The sequence below is a fragment of the Heliangelus exortis genome, chromosome Z (genome assembly GCF_036169615.1).
Source record: "Heliangelus exortis chromosome Z, bHelExo1.hap1, whole genome shotgun sequence".
NCBI classification, from domain to species: Eukaryota; Metazoa; Chordata; class Aves; order Apodiformes; family Trochilidae; genus Heliangelus; species Heliangelus exortis.
The window spans coordinates 414,581-434,465 of NC_092454.1; the positions used below are offsets into that span (position 1 = coordinate 414,581).

Here is a 19,885-nt window from a genome sequence, read left to right on the forward strand (position 1 = left end):
GAGAGATGAGGTTGTGCCCAGACCAGGCTGGGATGTCAGCCCACTGAAAAACAACAAATGGAGCAAATACAGGCACTGAAGAGGAATCATTTCAATCCACCCAGACTCTGAATTACACTCATGGACATTTCTTTCACCATCAACCATACAGGGAGCTGGCAAACAAAAAATGGCCAAAACCAGATTATGTGAAACTTGTGATGTTTTCTCTTGACTTAAAACTTTACCAACACTTACTATTTATTTCTGCAGGCTTACAGTTCTCTACAGCATTTCCTAAACTTCTTGACCTCATGGTCAGAGGTCAGCACAATTTTCTTCCTAGACCACCAAGTACTCGTATCTGTAATTGCCCTTTTTGTGTTTGATGCTTAGGTGGGCTATTTCCTCCAACTATGGACATGCAGAACACCACTGCTCCATGAGCCAGAGCATTTCAAAATGCAATCCTGTGTTAAACACAACACTTTTTATCCATCCTGCAAAAACAAGAGTAGAAATGCTGCAAATTCTTGCCTGTATCTTCCGGCAAATATTCCTTTAGTGTTACTGGAGGACATTTGTTATTTTACCTAAAAATGAGACTGAGATTGCAATCAAGCCTACTGAAACTATAAACTCTGTATGCTTAAAGAAATACAGTAGCTGCAAGGGTGCCATGAGAAAGCTGAGGGTGTGGCAGTCACCAAATCTGTGGTACCAGAGCAGTGTCAACACTGGCACTGAGAACATGCAGCATCCCAAAGCTGCAGGGGGAAGGAGAGGGAATCCCAAAGCTGCAGGGGGAAGAAGAGGCAATCCCAAAGCTGCAGGGGGAAGGAGAGGCAATCCCAAAGCTGCAGGGAGGAAAGGCAAGGAGATGCTGCTGGCCCAGCACCATCAGGACTAGGGACTGGACAAGGAGGGCAGAAGCAGAGCTGAAGGACAGGTCTGTGCCTGAGCAAGTACAAGAACGGTCTGCAAAGCCAAAGGCCTTTGATGTGGCTCCCAGGAATAAGAGCAGAGGTGGCAGAAGCACAGCTCCCAAGGGGCGATTGCAGACAGGCTGCTTGGCTAAACCAGATCCCATCCATCACACCGTGCTGAGAAGCTGCTGCACAAACTACTCCCTCTCCTCGTCCTTCTCTTTGTAAACATTTGGGAATGGCTTTGAGACAAGTCAGGACTTTCTGCCCAATCAGTTCTTGGCAGAGCAGGGAGGTTTTTTTGTTCAAGGACTGCACCACCCAGCTCTCTGCTTCCAAACTCAGAGCAGTCGCTGGGGCTCCCCCCACAAGCATTTCCTACCAGTTCAGCAACAAAACAAAACTCACAGGTATCTTTTGACAGATAAAACATCTCCAGCAATTTTTATTTATTCATGCCACTCTGGGCATTTATGCTGCTAGCCTAGGACGTAACATTTACAGTGGAAAACGAGGGACATGTTTCTAAAGCTCAGAACTATCCTGAGAGTCTTGCAGGATTTTATGTAAATGTTTTCAGGCTGGATTTGAATGGCTTTTTCTCCTCCACAGGTTCAATTAATAAGTACAGGATAGTGAGGTATAGTAAAGGATAATTATATTCTCCCCTATATTGTTCAGAATTTGGGGAGTCACAGTATTTCACCAGAGATGTAAGGTGCTTTTCAGAACACAGTTTTACCTCTACACAGCCCAAGCTGTTCTTGAGTCCTGGTAGCACTCTCTGGTAAAAAAGTTAATGCACTAGCCACATAAACTCGGGAGAACTAAGAGTAAAACTCCCCTGGTATTTTCAAAGATGAAACATTGCGTGTTGCAGGAGAGACATGGAATCAGCTCTGTTTGAGAAGGAGTTCATTACTTGGGATGTTGCTCTTTCTGGATGGAATTCAGTCCTGACAGTCTAAGCATCATGTGGAGACTGTTCTCCTGGCATTTCTATACTCATCTCCATCTGGTGTGCTTGGAAGAAGAGCCAGAAGAATGCAGTGAGTGATCCCTCTTCTTTCCAGAAGGCCCCCCAGGCAGCAGATAATGCCAATGGCAGGAATGCTCTGCAGGAAAGGGATGACATGAGTCCTGGACTCAAACAGCTCTCAGAAGAGCAGACTCCTCCTCTGACACCGAACGAGCCGTGGGTAAATGTTCATCAGCAAAGAAGACCTACAAAGCCTCTGCAAGAACTAAGTCTTGAGCTACCTAAGGCTCAGCAGGTTTTCATTTCTGTACCAGAGAAACATGATTTGCTTGTCTGTTTTTAAAACTCTGAACACAGGCTTTTCTGCTGTCAGGGGGATGGTAACGTCTGGCAGAGGGAAGCTGAGGACAGGACATCTCTGAAGTCAGGCTCTTCAGAGCCTCTCTGCCAACACAATAATGTGCAGGAATTCAGGAGCAAGATGGTTGCCATGCACATGCTGCCAAAGGAACAGGAAACTGAGAGAGATGTGAAATGTTTGGGCCATTATTTCCTTGCTGTTTATTTCTGAGGCTTTCCTGCTGCATGTTGGGGTCACCAGCTGGGCAGTGCTACTGCAGAAGTGGAGCCTTTTCTAAGATTTCCAGCTTTTGGGAAAGAAACACATGGCCTGGGAGGACTCTGCAGGGCAAGCACTATCTGCTGGCAGCGTGAAGCAGCCTCTGGCAACCAGAACCTAAACTTCTTGTCTAATGTGAGGACACAAGCTGAGCACTACAGGGAACCCGATTCCAAACCTGCACAAGCAGGAGTCAGGAATAATTCTCAGGAGATGTGTTAAATTGTTCAAGAATAAGTCTCATAATGTGACATTTGTATAAGCCTTGGCAATTAATTTCCTTGCTGAGTGGGAGGAGGATTAGCAGAGAGAGAAAAAAAAAGACAGTAGTTAAGGTATTGAATCTTCTGTGTTGTCAAAAACTTAAATAAGAGTAATTCTGTTGACAATTATACATCTTTACACAGTCAACACACATTTCTGGGTGGTTCTGCCTGATTTTTACCATCCATAGCTTTATTGTATACTTGTTATTTCTCTCCTGAAGCTGATCAGTCATATGGACATTTTTAAAAATAACCTAGATAAAAACACCTTTTTTTTTCCATAATAAAAGATTAAAAAGCTGTGGCTTTACCCACCTATTATAAGCAACTCAGCAAAAGCTCTCTGGCTTCCAACCAAGCAAAATGTATCCTACCCCCCATCTTCCAGAAACCCTCATCCTTCTCTAGAACTGTAAATTGATAAAAACTCTGGAATAATATTAAGCTTTCTTGACATCATCTTCCAAGGCCATGGTAAGGTCTTCTTTGACTTCTCTTTCTCTCTCTTCTAGGCTCTCTGTCTACTTACATTCCTCAATCATATTCTTATGCTTTGATGAACTTATCTTGATGGTCTGAAAGCCCCAGTATCCTCAAGATAGACCAAAACATGTTATTTCTTGATACCCTCCCCAGGCAAGCAGCCCAGGTGATGGGCTGTGTACCAGAGGCTGTCTGGTTTAGCTAAGCAGCAGCAATAGCTGAAATAATTAAAATAAATCTGCCTTTGAAGCAAGCTGAGTCAATAAATGGTAACTCACCCAATCCAATAATTACATGCTTCCTTCTGTGAAACTTGGAATAATAGGGTATATTTCCAAGACACTGTATTTAAGCAAATCAACAAAACAAAAAAAGAGAGTGCATGTTTATGTAGGTGCACACACAGAATATAAATATATTATTGACTATTTTTTGGTCCAAATAGCAGCACTTTTTGAGAAGCTGCAAAAATTTAATGCAGATGTGTCTACATTAAAATTTCTGACATTTTTCTAGAAGGCCACACATAAAGTATAAATCACACTTACCAGTGCTTAGGCATTTCTACTTTGCTTACATTGTGAGTTTAATCAAACAAATGCTATCAGCCTCTTACATCATAAATCAGCCATTTTAAGGGGTAATGGGGGCTTAAAGTAGGCTGAGTGAATGAATTTCTAATTAGCTCATGTTTCTCTGCATACTAAGGCTTGAATTTACTCCAAATGTGTGAAAAAAAAAAAAAATATCAAAAGGGGATATATTTTTACTGTGTAGATATCTGATAGTAATGAATTCTTATTTATAACAGCACTAGATATGCAATCCTCTCTGCTTTACAGTGCAACAACACCCTGAAAAGTTCCTTTGTTCAGAGAGAGGATAAAGTGAGCCAGTTGTGGAAGCTGCCACAAAGGCTCCAACAACACCTCCAACCCATCTGACAAAGGTGAAGAGCTCAGAGGTTTCAGTCCGAGCTCTTCTAGTTCTAAAAGGCTGTGCTAGGAGTTACAATGGAGAGTAGAGCACCCACAGGTCCCAGCTAATATTAGAGCAGGCACAACCTCTCCCTCCCCTCATTATAGATTAAATCTTTGTCCCAGCTCAGGGAACCCATCATGAGCTCTGCTGTGGGGTTTCTGCTGTGGGGTTTCTGCTGTGCTATACTTTCCTCTTAGTTTCAGGCTTCAAGCCATGTCTAAAGGGAGCAACACTTTAACTTCTACAAAGTACCTTTCGGTAGAGATGCAATACAGAGAAACAAGAAAAAGACCAAAGTAATTTATTTGCACTATATGTATGAAGTTCACCTCTGTGAACCACCTCAGGATTTCCTCTCTTGTTCTATTTTAGCAGAGACCAAACAGGTTACTTTACTACAGCTAAATGTGTGCAAACTTGCCATTACTACATGAAATCCTCCTTCACCTGAACACACGTGCAGAACAGCACAAAAAAGTGCTGACTGCCCTGCTGAGTCTGCCTGCATGCCCCTGTGATACAGTGATGCTCACAGCTCCCATCACAGGGGAGAGGCAGCCTGCAAGAGAAGCACAGAAGCTGCAAGATGGGAAGAGAAGAAGGGTGCTGGGACAAGATTTTTGTAAGGACTATATATGGCCACTTCATTGTAATGCCTCTAAAATATATATATATAGCCGTGGCTGTGGATATAAGCCCACTCATGAAAATGTTACATAAAATGACTCTTGAGAGGCTGCTAAAAGCAGCAACTTCCCTGAAAAACAAACAAACTGACTCACTTCCACATGGCATGTCTCTGTTAAAACAGAGATGCTGCTGTGCCATGGATAAACAGTGTGGGTTCCAGAGCCAGCTGCAGACCCAGTCCTGGAGCTGAACTGTGGGGTCCTCACCTCCTGCCCAGGGAATCTGTGACCAGGGAGCCTTTACTAGAGACTTCTGAGAAGAAGGATTTATCACCCAGTGCTGGATGGCTTCCTTAAAAACTATGCTTGAAACAGAAAAAAAAAAACCAAGAAAAAAAGAAAAAGGAAAAAAAATTCCACGTACCCTACTATTATCGTTATGTCTTAAGCTGTGTTAGCCTGTCAAGACATGCCAGACCTCATGGCATGGAAGCAATTGTAGGGCACGAGTCCATGACATAGTAATCCAGTAAGAGCATCTGGATGCATAGCCTGCAGCCACAAGGATTTATTTGTCCATGGTATTCTTACTTCTTCGTGACCATATTCAGTGCCTGCCAGAGTGTGCAGCAGCACTGAAGTCACTGAAATTACTCCACTAGAACATATCACTTGGAACTGCTTTAAAGATTATTTCATGCTTGCACAACACTTTGAATTTCTAAGTAATATAATTGCTTTAATACTTTTCTTTTTCCTGAGGGATTCCATCGTTACAGCGAATTTCCATAGAACTATTGCTGGGATTGCCTGGCAGACTGGTTTCTCCTGTCTATTGAGCAGAGCAGCAAGTGGGGAGTAGGCAAATAACCAGTGGATGCTGTCTGGGATAACAGTCCTGAGTAAGCCACAAAGGACCCCATGAATAATGTTGCAGTAATTTCTGATCATGGAAGTGCCTCCAACAATAGCTCCAGGGAAGAAGAAGGCACCTTCCCTCCGCCAGCTCCAGGGAATAATTGCAGGGGTTTTGTTGCCACTTCAGCAGAGCCAACAGAGGTTACCTTCCCTCAGGAAGCAGGAAAGCTGCAAATTACCCAAAGTGTGTTTGGTTGTGTGCACCCAGCAATGCAAGTCAGGAAATCAATAATGCACAGAAGGCAGTGCTCAGAGATGAACAATGAAACAGATTATGTGCAAGCTAAACAGGAGGGATGCTCCCTGCAGGGAAGGAGCCTCAGGACCAGAGCAGGCAGCTGTCTGGGCAGGCTGAGGGACAGAAAAGTGACAGTGGGGAAACACTGCATTTTCATTTCTGGGAACACAGGCTCACAGGGAGGGGCAAAAAAAAAAAAAAAAAAAAAAAAAAAAAAAAATCCATCTACAGTAAAAAGCCCCCCCAAAAGGCAGTCTTGCTATGTGTACTCTGAGGGCAAACCTTCAGTTTGTTCTGCCAGAAGGTACTGGATGATGAACCCCTGTGACAAAACCCCAGAGGTCCCAGCTGGGGAAGGGGTGTGGAGGAGGAGATGCCTCCTGTCTCCTGGCACATGGAGCAGCCTCTGCTCTGCTCCTCTCCCTCTGCACAGCCCGCTGGCCCAGCACCCTGTCACCCTGGTGGTATTCCTTCAGAATGGTAATTTCCTTCAGAAAGGAAATATGATAAAAACAGGCAGAGAAATCAGGTCACTCCCTTCTCGGTTCCTCAACCTTACCCAGGAGCCCTTAATTTCCAGCTATTTCTGTGAGACTGTGAGTATATTTTATTATGATGATTTTATCACTAAACCAACATCATTTATAATTTTACAGACCACAATAACTCCAAAGCACAGCAGCTGCTGAACATATGCCTGAAATTTACCCAAACTGTGAAGGATTTCCATTCCCTTCTGCTTCCTGAGCTAATCTGAAGTGACAGTGAATACATCTAATGCTTTAAAAGCATTACTTTAAAACTTTGCTGTCAAGATGCTCGAAAATATTAAACAAAGGTGACTTCTTGGGTTTTAGACGTTTTGCTCAAGCCTGTACTTAGTGAGTCTGAACCTCCAGGCTGTTCAGTACCCATCCCCTGAAAAGTCTGGCTTCTCCTAAGTGTCTTAAAATTGAGTTAATAAAAACCTTGAAGGCAAGCAATTATTTCCCAAAGCTCCTTAACATGGCAATGGGATCATATTGCAAATCCAGTTCTGGAGGGCCAAATTTTGAAACATCATCTCTCAGACACCCCACTCATTCCAGAAAAATCAATTTTATTCTGCATACTTTGCCTCTGCTCATCCCCAGCTCTCCTCCGGGAGGGGAGCACCCTTAAGCAGCCTGTGATGAGCTGCCTCAGGCCCGTGATCCTCACCCCATCCTTCAGCTGAAGGTGCAGCTTTTTCCTAGGGGTGGAGAGACCCAATTTGTTTCCAGCCTGGTGTTCTGGCAGCTCCAGCTGATGGCACAGATGCCCCAAGCTGCCGCCGTTCCGAAGGGAATGGCACGAAGGGCTGGGAGGGAGCACAGAGCTCCTGCGGGATGTGACAAGTGGCTTTGGGGTGAAATCTGCTCCGTCCCGGACTGCGGGTGCCGGGACAGCCACCAAGGAGCCCAAAGCACAGGAGGTCCCTGCCCGCGGGTCTTGGGGCGGTGAGGTTCTCCATCTCTTGGCCAGCGGGGGAATGACAGGGATTATTCCCGGGGCAGGGAGCTGCCGTGCCAGCGGTGCTCCTCAGCACATCCCGGGATCTGGGCACCTCCAGGGTTGGGGCGATGTGAGCTCCGCACCTCCCAGGGCTGCGCAGCTGCACCGCGACATCTGGATAGGGGACACGGGTGGCACCTTTGGGTGGCACCTTTGGGTGGCACCTTTGGGTGGCCAGCTCCTGCTGGCAGCCTGGCAAAATGCCTTCCCTATCGTTACCAGAGCCCCGTGAGTATCTCAGTTAACTCATGAAGCAAATACATTGAATTAATTCATTAATTAATCAGTGAATGGCTACCAGGCTACCAGTGCAGAACGACCCTTCTACCTCTGTAGAACGCAAGGGCCACACTTCCCCCACATCTCTGTGACTGTGCCATGAGAATTGCATTAGGATTTCTCTGTGTGCCTTAGCATGATTTAAGAGAAGTGATTTCATTATCAATCATTACTATTTTGTTATCACATTTGGGAAAAAAAACCCCAACCAAACAGCAACAAATAGAATCCAATCACACACACACACACACACACACACACAAAAAAAAAAAAAAAAAAAAAAAGGGCAAAACTTACGATTATTCTGATATTAGAAGTATTGTGAGGGTCCTGGCACAAAATGAAACCTAACTGACTATTGACTAATATTAAGTCAGAAATCACATGGCTATGTAAAGAGACAATGGAAAGATGAACAGGGAGATGGTTTTTACAGCACAATCTGTGACCCAGAGAGGCTTCAAACTGCAAATCCAGAAGTCTCTGAGCCACAGCCAGGAGCAGACACCCTCCTGCTCAGCATGGGACATCTCCCACCTTTGGGGACCTTTTGCTTCTTGGACCACTACATGGAAGAGTCCTACCAGCTGACTGATGGCAAGAAATCTGTCCCCAAAGACAAAGCCTGGCACAGAAATAATTGGTTATTTCACAAACTTACAGTTGGTCTTTGTTTAATAAACTCAGTCAGAGTAAACTGAGAACACGATGGAATGGCCTAACTCTGTGATGTGTTTAATACCCTGGTGGCAAGGTCCTTCTCAGCCCCCAAAGGAGCTTTCCTGGCTGAACAGCAGGTTTCAGAAATGGAGTTACATATAAAACATACAAAAAAGCCCCCCCCCCCCCCCCCCCCAAAAAAAAAAAACAAACAAAAAACAAACAAACAAAAAAAAACCCAAAAAACAAAACAAAACAAACAAACAAACAAACAAAAAAAAAACCAAACACACATTTCTGTTTTCTGCACGTGCAAGGAAATGATTCAAATAAGAACATGAATAAAGATGTGTAACAGAACTGCTCAAATACACAATTATCAATATGTGTAACTCTTGCTAAACAGGAACATTAGTGTTGGGTGCCAAAAGAGTGCCCAGCAAAGTTTCTGAACAATTAGTTACCAACAGCAGTGAACTCTGCCTTGATACCATGCTCACTTATTTAAATTGAGATCTGCTCAATGCTTTAAAAAAACCCCAACATTAACATTGACAAGCACGGGTTGCTACTGTAGTACTATGGACTTACTTTATACAGCTCATTCTGAAAAGGACTCTGTGGAGGATCAAGATAAAATATGGCTTTGGTTTGGACAGATTGGACCAATACTCAGAAAGCTTTGGGTATGGTTTGAAGTTTAGCCACAAACTGCTACTTTCATTGGAAAAAAAAAAGAAACTCAGTGTTTGTTTGTATCTACTTTTTTGTGTTCGGTTTTTTTTCCTAAGTAAAGGTGGCTACAATTCCCCACTTCTCAAAAAAGAAACAGTTTCTCAAGTTCTAAATCATTCTGGCAATAAAGAATACAAGAAAATCAAACAAACTGAGGTTATGCAGCTTTATAATCACCTTGGGGGCTGTGCAGAAATCTGTAGCAGCCTGATGGGGAAAATAACAGGCAGCACATCACCTGGGGGAGACAGCAAGGGGGCTGGGATTGCCCTGGGCTGGCAGCAAGAGGAGACCTGGCAAGATCCCCTCCTGCTCAAGTCCTGCTGTCTTCCCAGAAAATCTGTTATGCTGTGGTGAGCCCCAAACACTGACAAAACAGGGAAAACAGAAGCAAAGGCTGGGAAAGAGGATACAGAAACCAGTGGGGTTTTGACTCGAGTGTGCTGCTGGTTTGGGGCAAAGGAGAGAGAGAGGAACAAGGGAGAGGAAGGAAATATATAGGAGAAAAATCCAGAAACAGGATTACAGGAGACATTTGGAGAAGTGCACTGAGACTGACCACCATCAGGGTCTGAGAGAAGCCACAATTTACAGACCAGCTGCTGCCTTCCCCTCAAGCACAGAGCAGCACTTCCTTACCTTGAAAAAGTAATGTCTGGACTGGGCCATTAATCACTGCTAGAGCCATTAATCACTTGTACAGAGCTTTCTTATCTCTAATAATCTTCTTCCTGGAAGGACTCATGCAAACCTAGCTGTGCATACAGCTACCTAGTGATGAAGCCAAACATTCAGCCCTGGACATGAATTAACTTCCTGGACAGAGATGGAATTGTCAAAGGCACACGTAAAGCTCTGCTGCTTTGTTAACCCACAGTGCTGCTGGCTTTTAACTAGCTTTAGGTTGTGCTCCTCTGGGAGGAATCCGAGGCAGGAAGTAAAACAGAAAGCTGCTGAAAGACAGAACTTTGGAATCTGGCACCTCATTTTAGGTCTAGGGAAAAATAAGTCTGTTTAAACAAAGCTTTTTCTGACACAGGAAAATTGAGTATTGTTGGTACTGAAAAATAAACCAAGCAATCTCATACACACCCATCAGCCCAAAACAAAGATTACTTTTATTATAGAGCAGCGTCCACAAGTGGGCAGATTCTATTTCTGCAACAGCTACTCATAACTGGGTAGCTGAACAGTGTTACCCTCAGCCAGGTTCCCCCATACACAGAGAGACCAAACAGGCTTTTATTAGCTAGCCCTGCAGCAAGGGATCAGAGGGCCTGGTGGTTTGATGGTGTGGTGATTAAACACTGCAAGTTTCCAAGTGTTTTCTTTTTTTCCCTGCATGGGAACCCATTCAATAGTAAGACTGAAGTTATGCCTGAAGTAAGGAGGTTTGTTAGAAACTGCCTTTCTCACCTCAAGAGCAGAAGAAATTCTCCTGTAGTCTTTCTCACTCATTTTTTAATATGACTTGGGTAACAAGGGTGTGACAGGCCAGGTGCTGGTATTGCTACACCCACATGGACACAGTCACCTGTGCCTCACGGTGTTCACAGAGGGATAAATTCCTCTTCAGGAGCACCTCTGTGTCAAGGGGAGCAAACCAGATGCCTTCCAGGGAATTATGTTTCCTCCTTAGAGGTTGAAAGACAAGGGCATTTTGAATCAGTAAAATACAAAGAAGATTTTCCTTCCTCTTAGGTTTGGTCATTATGAAAATTTTCAGCCCAAGAGGCAGGTGGCTGCTGGATTTAAAATGGATGACAATGCTGGAAATTCTTGCAAGCATTAGTTGCAGCTTTGGTTCTATGTTCTGTGGGTAAGAAGTGGAGTTGGAATACAGCAGATGGCTCTTGAGGAGGAGTTAACCCAAACCAGGCAAACCAACAGCATAGCAAAGATCTCAAGGACATACTTGGCATATATTTAAACCAGTATTGCTGCCCAAAAATAACTTCTTTTCCAACTTTGAGCAACTTCTCCAGCTGTTTTCCTCCATCACTGCACCACTTTCTGCTTCCTGCATTGCAAACCTTTGAATACACAGATAATCTGAACAACCTGCACAGGGAAACCACAGCCCTGGTGAAATTTTACCCAGAAAAAAAAAAAAAAAAAAAAAAAAGTATCTCTGCCCAGGAGCTCCCACAGTGTCTGCAGGTATTACAGAACTCATCAACAGAAGTAACACAATTCATTAAGAAGAGATACCCCCCCTAACAAGATCCAAACATCACAGCCAGATGTGATGCCATCAAGAGCAGCTTTTACCCCATCATTAAGGTGATGCAGCACTGGGGATGTTGGCCTGTGAGCCTCAGTTTGCATTAGTGCTCACAGCTTTAAAAACAAGGCTTTTAGGACAGATGTAGCAAAGCAAAACCAGGAATAGAATGCAGAAAAATGATCTCCAGTATAGTTTTGGAGGTTTCACTTCTATAAATAAGGTCAAATTAAAACATAAATAAAGTTTGATTTAAATGAAAATAAAGAAGCTGGGCTGGTTTAGAAAGAAAACATGACAGAAGCACATGTTTAATTTATAATGGCCAGCCACTGAGCAAAAATTGGAAAGAATTATTACAGAAATAGCATACCAAACACTAGAGCATTTGGCTTATGTTCCAGTTCCCATCATCACTTTAAGAGACAGCTAATATTTTCCGTTTTCCTCTGTTTAATCAGATCAGTAAATATATCTGCATTCCACTTGCCATAAACTGCATTATTCGTGAATAAAAGTGTATGCAAAAATGTCATAACAATTAAAAAAAAAAATTTCTTTAATCTTTAGGAACATTTAGTGGCTGTTTTGCTCTAAGATGGTCTATATAATAAACTTAAAATCTTCATAATGGCACTGCAGGAAACAGATTTCTGGAAAACAACAAAAATAGTCTCAGCAATTTTTCTTGCTACACAGCCTGGTGCAGGCTCCACAAACAGCCCTTCCTAGCACCACCAGGCCTGATACCTGGGCCAGGTGTTAATTTCTTGGGTTATATCAGCACTCTGCACTGCTGCAAAACTTTTCTTGGAAGCTGCTATGCCCGGGGCATTTGAGAGGTGGGGGTTAACTGCTCCTCTTAGATTGTGCCCTAAAAATCCCATCTGCCTACACTCAGAGCAGTATGGGGGTCAGGAAGGGGGGCACCCAAAGGATTTGGCCAGAGCCCTGCCAGGAGTCAGCAGCCCCAAGGTTTGGGGGTGACACCCATCCCAGAGGGTTACCATGCTGTAAAGTCTGAGTTCTCATTAAGCACCATTTTGAAACACTTTCCTGGGTGGGGGACTCTCTGTGCACCAGTGTACACGGAGGCTGAAGCACCATCAGGATGAGCCCACTGGTGCTGTTTGCTCCTGGACACCTTCTGCCACCAGGATGGTTGCCAAGGTTGCCACAGGAGTGCAGATACAGGGCAGGTGTGTCTGTGTGTGCAGCAGCAACACCATAGCAGGCCTGAGGCAGGATGACCTGATCAACAACTAACCCAGAACAGACTATCAAACCCCCTCAGTCTCCAGGTTTTAAGTCAGGTGAAGTATTAATCAGGTACAGCAGCATCCAGGATCACATACTAAGGTTTATGAAAACTCATGGAATTGAAACTTACAGGTGGAGCTTGTCACATTCGTTTGATGAGTTCCCAGAAGAGTCTTGAGATGTTTACATTTATTTTGATGCAGCCTGAAAAAAAAAAAATACAGTGAAAAGGACTGCAAACAGACACAGGGTGGTGGAGCAGAATTGCACTACTGTCAACCTTAAACTTAACTGCTTTATTTGTCACTTAATTAATAAGCAAAACTATTGGTTTCAAGTGCTGACAATATCATGGTCGAGCATCCTTCAACTCTCCAATCCTGCCTTAAAAGGATTCAGGATCCAGGAGTCCAGTCTGACCTTTTAGAAAGGCCCAAAGTTTTAAAAACTGTACCTTTTACAAAGTTTTCTCTGTAACACTGCACAGTCCTAGTGATTAGGACAGGATAACATAATCCTGTCACTAGGAACACCACCAGAGGGGGGTCCCACTGCCCACACTGTCTCCTTGCTGCAGGCAGTTGTTTCCCCACGCCACAGCCTGGGCGGGGAGCAGGGACCCCCGGAGCAGCCCTGGGGGTGACAATCTGATGGCAGCAGCCATTGCCCTGGTCCCCACTGGTCCCCTGTGAGTTTGTGTCAGTTGTTACCAGAGCTGCGAGCTGTGGAGCCACGAAGAGAGGCAGAACGGCACTTGACCTTTTTTGATGGGGATGGGGCCTGGGGCTGCCTCCTCTTCCTCTCACCACGCTGGGCAGCCACCTCTCCCCAGCCTTTGAGTGACACAGCCCCAAACATGGCGTGATCCACCTCACACCACGAGTGCTGCACTACCCAAAGGGAATGTGCTGCTGTGGAAGCACTCCTGGCATCTCCCCTGGTGACAGGACAGCCACCAGCACCATCCCGTGACAGGACAGCCACCAGCACCACCTCACCTGGTGACAGGACAGCCACCAGCACCATCTCCTGTGACAGGACAGCCACCAGCACCACCTCACCTGGTGACAGGACAGCCACCAGCACCATCCCGTGACAGGACAGCCACCAGCACCATCCCCTGTGACAGGACAGCCACCAGCACCATCCCGTGACAGGACAGCCACCAGCACCATCCCCTGTGACAGGACAGCCACCAGCACCATCTCCTCTGGGTGTGGACAGGGCCGAAGGGGCAGAGCCGGGGGTGCTGTGCAGCCTGTGGTGAGGAGGGGGCAGAGGGGGTCTCGTTGTCCCGGAGAATGATCCCTTTTGTTCTCCATTACCTCGAACAACATTTCCCCCTCACCATTCAGCTTCCCCCCCTCCGGGTCCCGTCCCTGCTCCCTCCGGAGCCCCTCTGTGTGAACTGCCGCCGGTCCCGCCCCGCCGGGGGGACTCTCCTCAGGGCTGCACCTTTCCCAGCCCCTCAGGGGGAGCGGGTCCTGCTCACGGCCCGTCCCGGTCCTCACCCGGGGCAGGGGTCCCGGCCGGTACTCCCCTCTGTGTGCCGGGTGCCGTGCCTGGTCAGGACGGGGACAGGCACAGGCACCGGGACAGGTCCGGGGCCCGAGCGGCCCCTCCCCTCCTCCTGCGCGGCTGGGCCGGCCCGGACGAGTGGGGGAACCCGTTTGTCCGGTCTGACGGCGGCTGCCGCGGGGACTCCGGGCGGGAGCGGGGCGGTCGCTGGCAGGAGAGGGCCCTGAGAGAGCGAGCGGCGGGACCCGCGCCCACAGGTGCTGCCGGCGGGCGGGCTGGGGCCGCGCTGCTCCCCTCGGCTGCACCCCCGGCGGTGGCCGAGCCCGGAGAGGCGGGTGCCGGGCCGGGAAGCGCAGGCGGGGAGGGACGGGGAGACGGCGGAACCGGGAGCGGGGCGGGCCCGGGCTGCCCCATCGCCCCCCGGAGCGCTCGGTGGCGGTCAGGGCCGGGGCTCCGGGACACGGCCCCGCCAGAAACCGACCCCGCTGCCACAGGAGGGGTGAGCGCCGGCACCGGGGCCGACCCGAAAGCATTTTCTTTGTCAAAATATCCCCCGGGAGCCGCCGTGGTTCGGCCGGGAGGTGCCGAAGCCGAAACGTCTGGATCGGGAGCTGGCGGGGACTCGGGGTGTGAAGGCGGCTGCGAGGGCTCTGCCGCGGGCTGCGGACGGGCGGGGCTGAGCCCCGGGCGAGCTCTTCTTCCATTGGGCTGGGGAGGTCCAGGAGCGCAATGAACATTTAAACAATTAAATATTCATTCACAAGAGAGCGGCCTCGGCGGGGACCGTGAGGCGGCCGCTGGGAGGGAGGGAGGAAGGGGAAAAGGGAGGGAGGAAGGACGGACCCGTCTGCCAGGTGAGGCCTTTGCACCTTCCCTGCCCGGCCCGGGTGCGGGCCCGGGGGTGCGGGACCGCAATGTCTGTCTGCCGGTGGGTCCCGCACAGCTGAGGGGTTCTCGTCACCCGTGGGGACAGCAGGTTTCGATGGGAACCCTGCAGTGATTTGAGTCTCTCTCTGCCACCCGCAAAGATGTGCCTCAGCTGATCGTCAGACTTGCCACCGAAGCTACTCAGGCTGGACCCCCGGGTGAAAGGGAGGATAAAGCTTTGCTAGGAGGTAAGGCACAGGGTAACAAGTGCTCTGGCAGATACCGCTGGTTGCCGACCTGTTTTTGTGGCCCTGGGCTAGGTGCTGTGCTTCTGTGCTTGCTTTTCTTCCTCTGCCCCCCTGCCCTGTGTCTATAAACGAGGAAAATATCCCCCATGGCTGTGGGGTGATCACTCATCAGTCAGTGTGTGTGCAGCCTGTAGGGCAGTAGGAGGTGTCCATATTAAAGAACTGTGAAAACTCTGCAGCAGAAAAATATCAGTAAAGTTACTTGTGTGGTTGGGCACCCACTTGGGGGATGAAAAGCGTTTTGTGACCCCACAAATGTCAGTAACTCAGTTGTGTTCCCTACTGCTTTGTGTCTATAGCTTACACAGCATCCCTTCTCTTAGAGTCTGGAGGGAACTGCATTAAATAGAGCAGCTAATGAAGCATTTCTCCACTGGCTTGAATGTCAGCAGAAACGTTTTGAAACTGAAGAAGGCATACAGTACAGGGAGCTGCTGGCAGTAAATAGTTTCTGGTAATGAGTAACACTGTGGTGGCTTTTGTCTGGTGTGTGTGGTGGAGGGTCTGAAGAGAACCTGAGAGTGCCCTGGGTGAGTTGGTGGGACCAACAGCCAGCCTGGTTCTTGAACAGTCCCTGCCCCTGTAGCTGCTGCCAGAGTTCTGGGGTTTAACTCCCTGCAGAAGTGGCTCAGATTGGCTCACAATTTTCTGTGTGGTTCTGTTTCTTTTATTTGTCTTCTTTTCAAAGTCTGATTCAGGTGTCAAGTGGTATTTGGTCATTTTGTGTTCTTTCTTGTCAGCTTCTACACTGCTGTTACTGTTGTTCACATTAGAGCACATCTTTCACAGACCTGTATTTGTTAACTTGTAGGTATCATGCAGATTATTTTTGGTCACTTCTAAACAGTTGTCTTAATTTAATTTTCCCTTGTGAGACAGATTGGGAATGGTCTGGTCCCTTGATTTGCAGTTTATGATGATGAATTCAAAAAACCACTTGGTCTCTTTGCATTCAAGTTTCAAGCTATTTAAACTAGCTAAAACTTATTTTCTGTGATCTTTTTTTGTTGTGGCCTTTATTTTGGTGGCATAGGTAATGCTGTTGGGTCTGAGTGTAATGTGCTACCTGCATTGAAATATGGGGAGCTGTTTGATTGTTTTTGTTTAATTATAAGGGGGGTTAATGTTATCCTTGGCTGTTTCCTTTATCTGGCCCCTGTTAAATGAGATGCTTTGTGTAGATGTAATTGAACGCAGGATATTAGCCAGGAGCTTCTGAAACCTAACCCCAGCTCCATCTGTGACTTACCTCATGGCCTAGGGCAAATCACTTAACCTCTCTGTGTTTCTGCACTTGTCAGGGGTGAAGAACATGCCTCTTATTCTATCTGTCTGAGTCTGAAGGTGCATGAGCTCTCATCCCTGCTTTGGAGATGCTGTGCTCTGTGAGAGGGCACTGCTGGTGCACTGTTCCTTTTTGGGAAGCTTATAAAATTATTCTCAGTAGTGTCAGCAGTGTGTTTAGTTTCTGCCTGAGAGGAGGAAGAAGAGATGGGGGGGACTGGGTTTGAAGAACTAACCAGAAATCTCTCTTTTTGCTAAGCAAGGAAAATTAAGATAACTATCACCTAAAAGAAATCTTCTGTTGTTATTGCACATGGTCTCATAGGGTAGAAATCAGCCAAGAAATGTTTTCTGACATTGTTTCTTTACAGATGGAGCCTAATTTAAAGTTGGACACAGGGGACCCTTGAGCTGCAGCACACACCTGTGGAGCCTCTTGGGTCAGTCACAAGCTGCATTGGAGAAAGGTCAGTTAAGGAAAGTCTCTCTAGATGCTGACAGACAAAAGGTGTATTACTGTGTAATCTCCAGCCTTGTTGGCAGGAAGTAACCTCTACTTTTTTTACAGTTAAAGATATCTGCTGGTTCTGATGGGGGATGGTAATATCTAGCAAGAAAAACTATTTAGAAGTTCCAAAAACCTTCCATCCCAAACAATGCAGTTTATGTATGCACAAAACCAGTTCTTTTTTTCCTATCCTGAAACAAAGTTATGCTGTTTTATAACATGAACCTTGAAAAGCAAGGTAACAATCTCTGTTAACAGTCAGGTTGAAACCCCTTCAGAGTACACTGGAGCCTACAGATTGAACAAAGGTTACCAACTTTATTATCTTCTTCAGAGATAACTTGTCCTGACTTGGACTTTAAATGATGGGGAGTCTGCATATCTGTTAATGAAAAAACCTAGTGCAGATAATGGGTAAAATTATTATTTTGTTACTGCATGTGGCCCCTCTTCAACCATCCTCACTTACCCTCAGGCAACGTGGACTGGAGGCTATGGGTCTCTTGTTATTGGTATTTTCAGTTAAATTGCTGGGAAGCATTAGGAGAGAAAGCATTTGGAAGCTGGTGTTCCCCATATCTTCAGTTTCCCCTGATGATACTCTGGTGGTGGGTTTTTTTCCATTTTGGTTTTTTTTTTTCCCCCTAAGATTGGTCTTGGACATCTGTCAACAGTACAAAACTGAACTCCCTCTCTCCAGAGGGTTTCAGAGGTTTGATACCTCAGCTTGTTTGGCTGGGGCTTCAGTATGTTCAGTGGAGAAACTGCCACTTCCCTTCAACCAGTATGGAAAGAACTTTTGGAGAAAGCAAGATTTCACAGAGCTTGGTGGTACCAAAGTGTTAGAGTTCTCCTCTGGTGCTGGCAGTGTGGGTAATTAGGGTCATTAATGCATGCAGAAAGGGTCTGGAGCTGATTCCTTGTGAAAGAAATCTGAGGATTTCACAGGGTTGGCTCTGCTTGATGCCAGTAACAAAATCCCTTGGAGCTGGAAGCAGTCCAGGTCAGTAAGTTCTTGATCCTCACAGTTAAAGAGCTAGAGCTGAAACACCTCTGTGGAAACACCTTTTTTAATGAGTGGTTGCCCTGGCTCCATCGTGTGAGGTGGGTGAGGGTGTTTCCAGCTGCAGGAGGAGTTGGAAGATGCTCTGCAGCTGCCTCCCAGTGCTGTGAGAGGCAGGTCTGAGCAGCCACATGGCTTGCCAAGGCAGTTTGTTTATACACTGGGGAATAACAGGGCAAGTTTTGCTTATGTCTGTGTCACCAGCATCCTTATTCTGCACCATTACAGCACCTCTCTTTTCCCACTTCAGACATGGGTGAGCTGATAAACATAATGTGAAAGCTTTGAGTGGAGCACTGTGGGCATCTGATCATACAGCTGTGTACACAAACATCACTTGCCTGCACTGTGGCATTCCCAGACTTTTATCCCAGTGCTAATATTTCAGAATTTGTGGTAAAGGGAGATAAGCAGAAATCATTTATTCACAAGAGTTAACCAGCTTCAGGTCTTGCTTTGTCTGGTGGATGTTACAGTTGCTGTTACTGCTCATGCTTTGTCAGTGTGCAGATTGTGTAAGCTGCATTATTTCCAATCAAAAGATACAATATGGGCACTTTTTGATGCTAATGCTTATGAAAAGTGAAATGAAGTGAAGTGAAGTGAAGTGAAGTGAACCTCTGCTATTGAGACTAAATTCTAAGTAGCCTCTGCATGATTTGTGGCCTCAAATGGCTTGAAACCACTTCTTTTGTAAGTGTGAAATGAGGTACTATTGTGAATTAAAATATATATCCTTAGATAGAGTTACAAAGTTGTGTGTTTGTATACACATATGTGTGTAGAACAGCAGCAGATGATACAAGCAAGCTGACTCATATATATAAGACCTGTTGCTTACAAAACTGGTTCCCCAAGGATTTCTCATATTCAGTGATGGGCTGAGTCTCCACAGGCACTGTTTGAATCTTTTGTGGTTCTGCTGTGTGGTGAAGATGTTGGACTCACCAGGCATGACACGGGGCCTGCTGTGTGGGCTTGTCTAGGTGTACTCCTTCACCATCAGCATTTTATCTGTAGCCATATTTTAATCACTTTAACTTTTTTCACCTCATGTGAAGCATGTGTTGGCAGTTTCAACGTGGGAACTTTCTCCAAGGTCACAGTGCAATGAAGATGTGTAGGGTCAGGAGTTTGTTTCCCCTCTACCTCACTTTTGATTATCTTGGACTCTCCAGTGTGGTTTGAGCACACTTATTCCAGAACTGCATGCCTGACCCAGGATGTCTGTGGTGTAGGTGCAACCGCTGAGCTCTGGGAGCTCTGACAGACATGCAAACCTCTGATTATCTCCTCATCATGCCTGGCTGCAAGCTGACCCATTTGCTGTGCATGGTGTGAGCTCTCAGCTTGTCCCTCAGCATCACCAGGAGCTGGGATGTGTCTCTGCAGCATCACCAGGATCTGGGATGTGTCTCTGCAGGATTTGGGATCAGCTGTGCAGGCAGGAAGCAGGGGCCTTTCCCACAGCCAGCAGGAGCACTGGGGGTGCTGAAGGGCACACACTGTGTGTGATACACTCTGAACTATAGGCTGTGGTTTTTTTGTCTAATGCAAAGTGTTCTTGGTTGGCTTAGAGGAGCTGAGGCTTTGGGATTCAGTTTGGCCACTGCTAAGTACCTGATGGA

The 19,885-nt window shown here is 46.4% G+C and overlaps 1 protein-coding gene and 1 long non-coding RNA gene across 4 annotated transcripts in view; one reads left to right on the forward strand and one right to left on the reverse strand.

The window, feature by feature from the left end:
- Positions 1-161: 161 nt before the first annotated feature.
- LOC139790140 (uncharacterized) lies at positions 162-12,883 on the reverse strand. 2 transcript variants are annotated; one of them, XR_011723414.1, is made up of 4 exons: positions 12,840-12,883; positions 5,016-5,222; positions 3,531-3,594; positions 162-572 (listed from the first exon to the last, which is right to left on the reverse strand). It is a non-coding gene; the product is annotated as an uncharacterized lncRNA (long non-coding RNA). The 2 variants fall into 2 exon arrangements; XR_011723415.1 differs by lacking the exon at positions 12,840-12,883 and adding an exon at positions 9,865-11,148.
- Positions 12,884-15,075: 2,192 nt separating this feature from the next.
- LOC139789594 (phospholipid-transporting ATPase IC-like) overlaps positions 15,076-19,885 on the forward strand; it is a 31,967-nt gene continuing 27,157 nt past the window's right edge. Inside the window, exons 1-2 of one of the 2 annotated variants that reach the window (XM_071730521.1) lie at positions 15,076-15,342; positions 17,058-17,153. The gene's annotated coding sequence lies outside the window, so the exon portion shown is untranslated. Of the gene's footprint in view, positions 15,343-15,764; positions 15,857-17,057; positions 17,154-19,885 lie in introns of those variants that run through there. The other variant, XM_071730522.1, reaches the window with a different exon arrangement.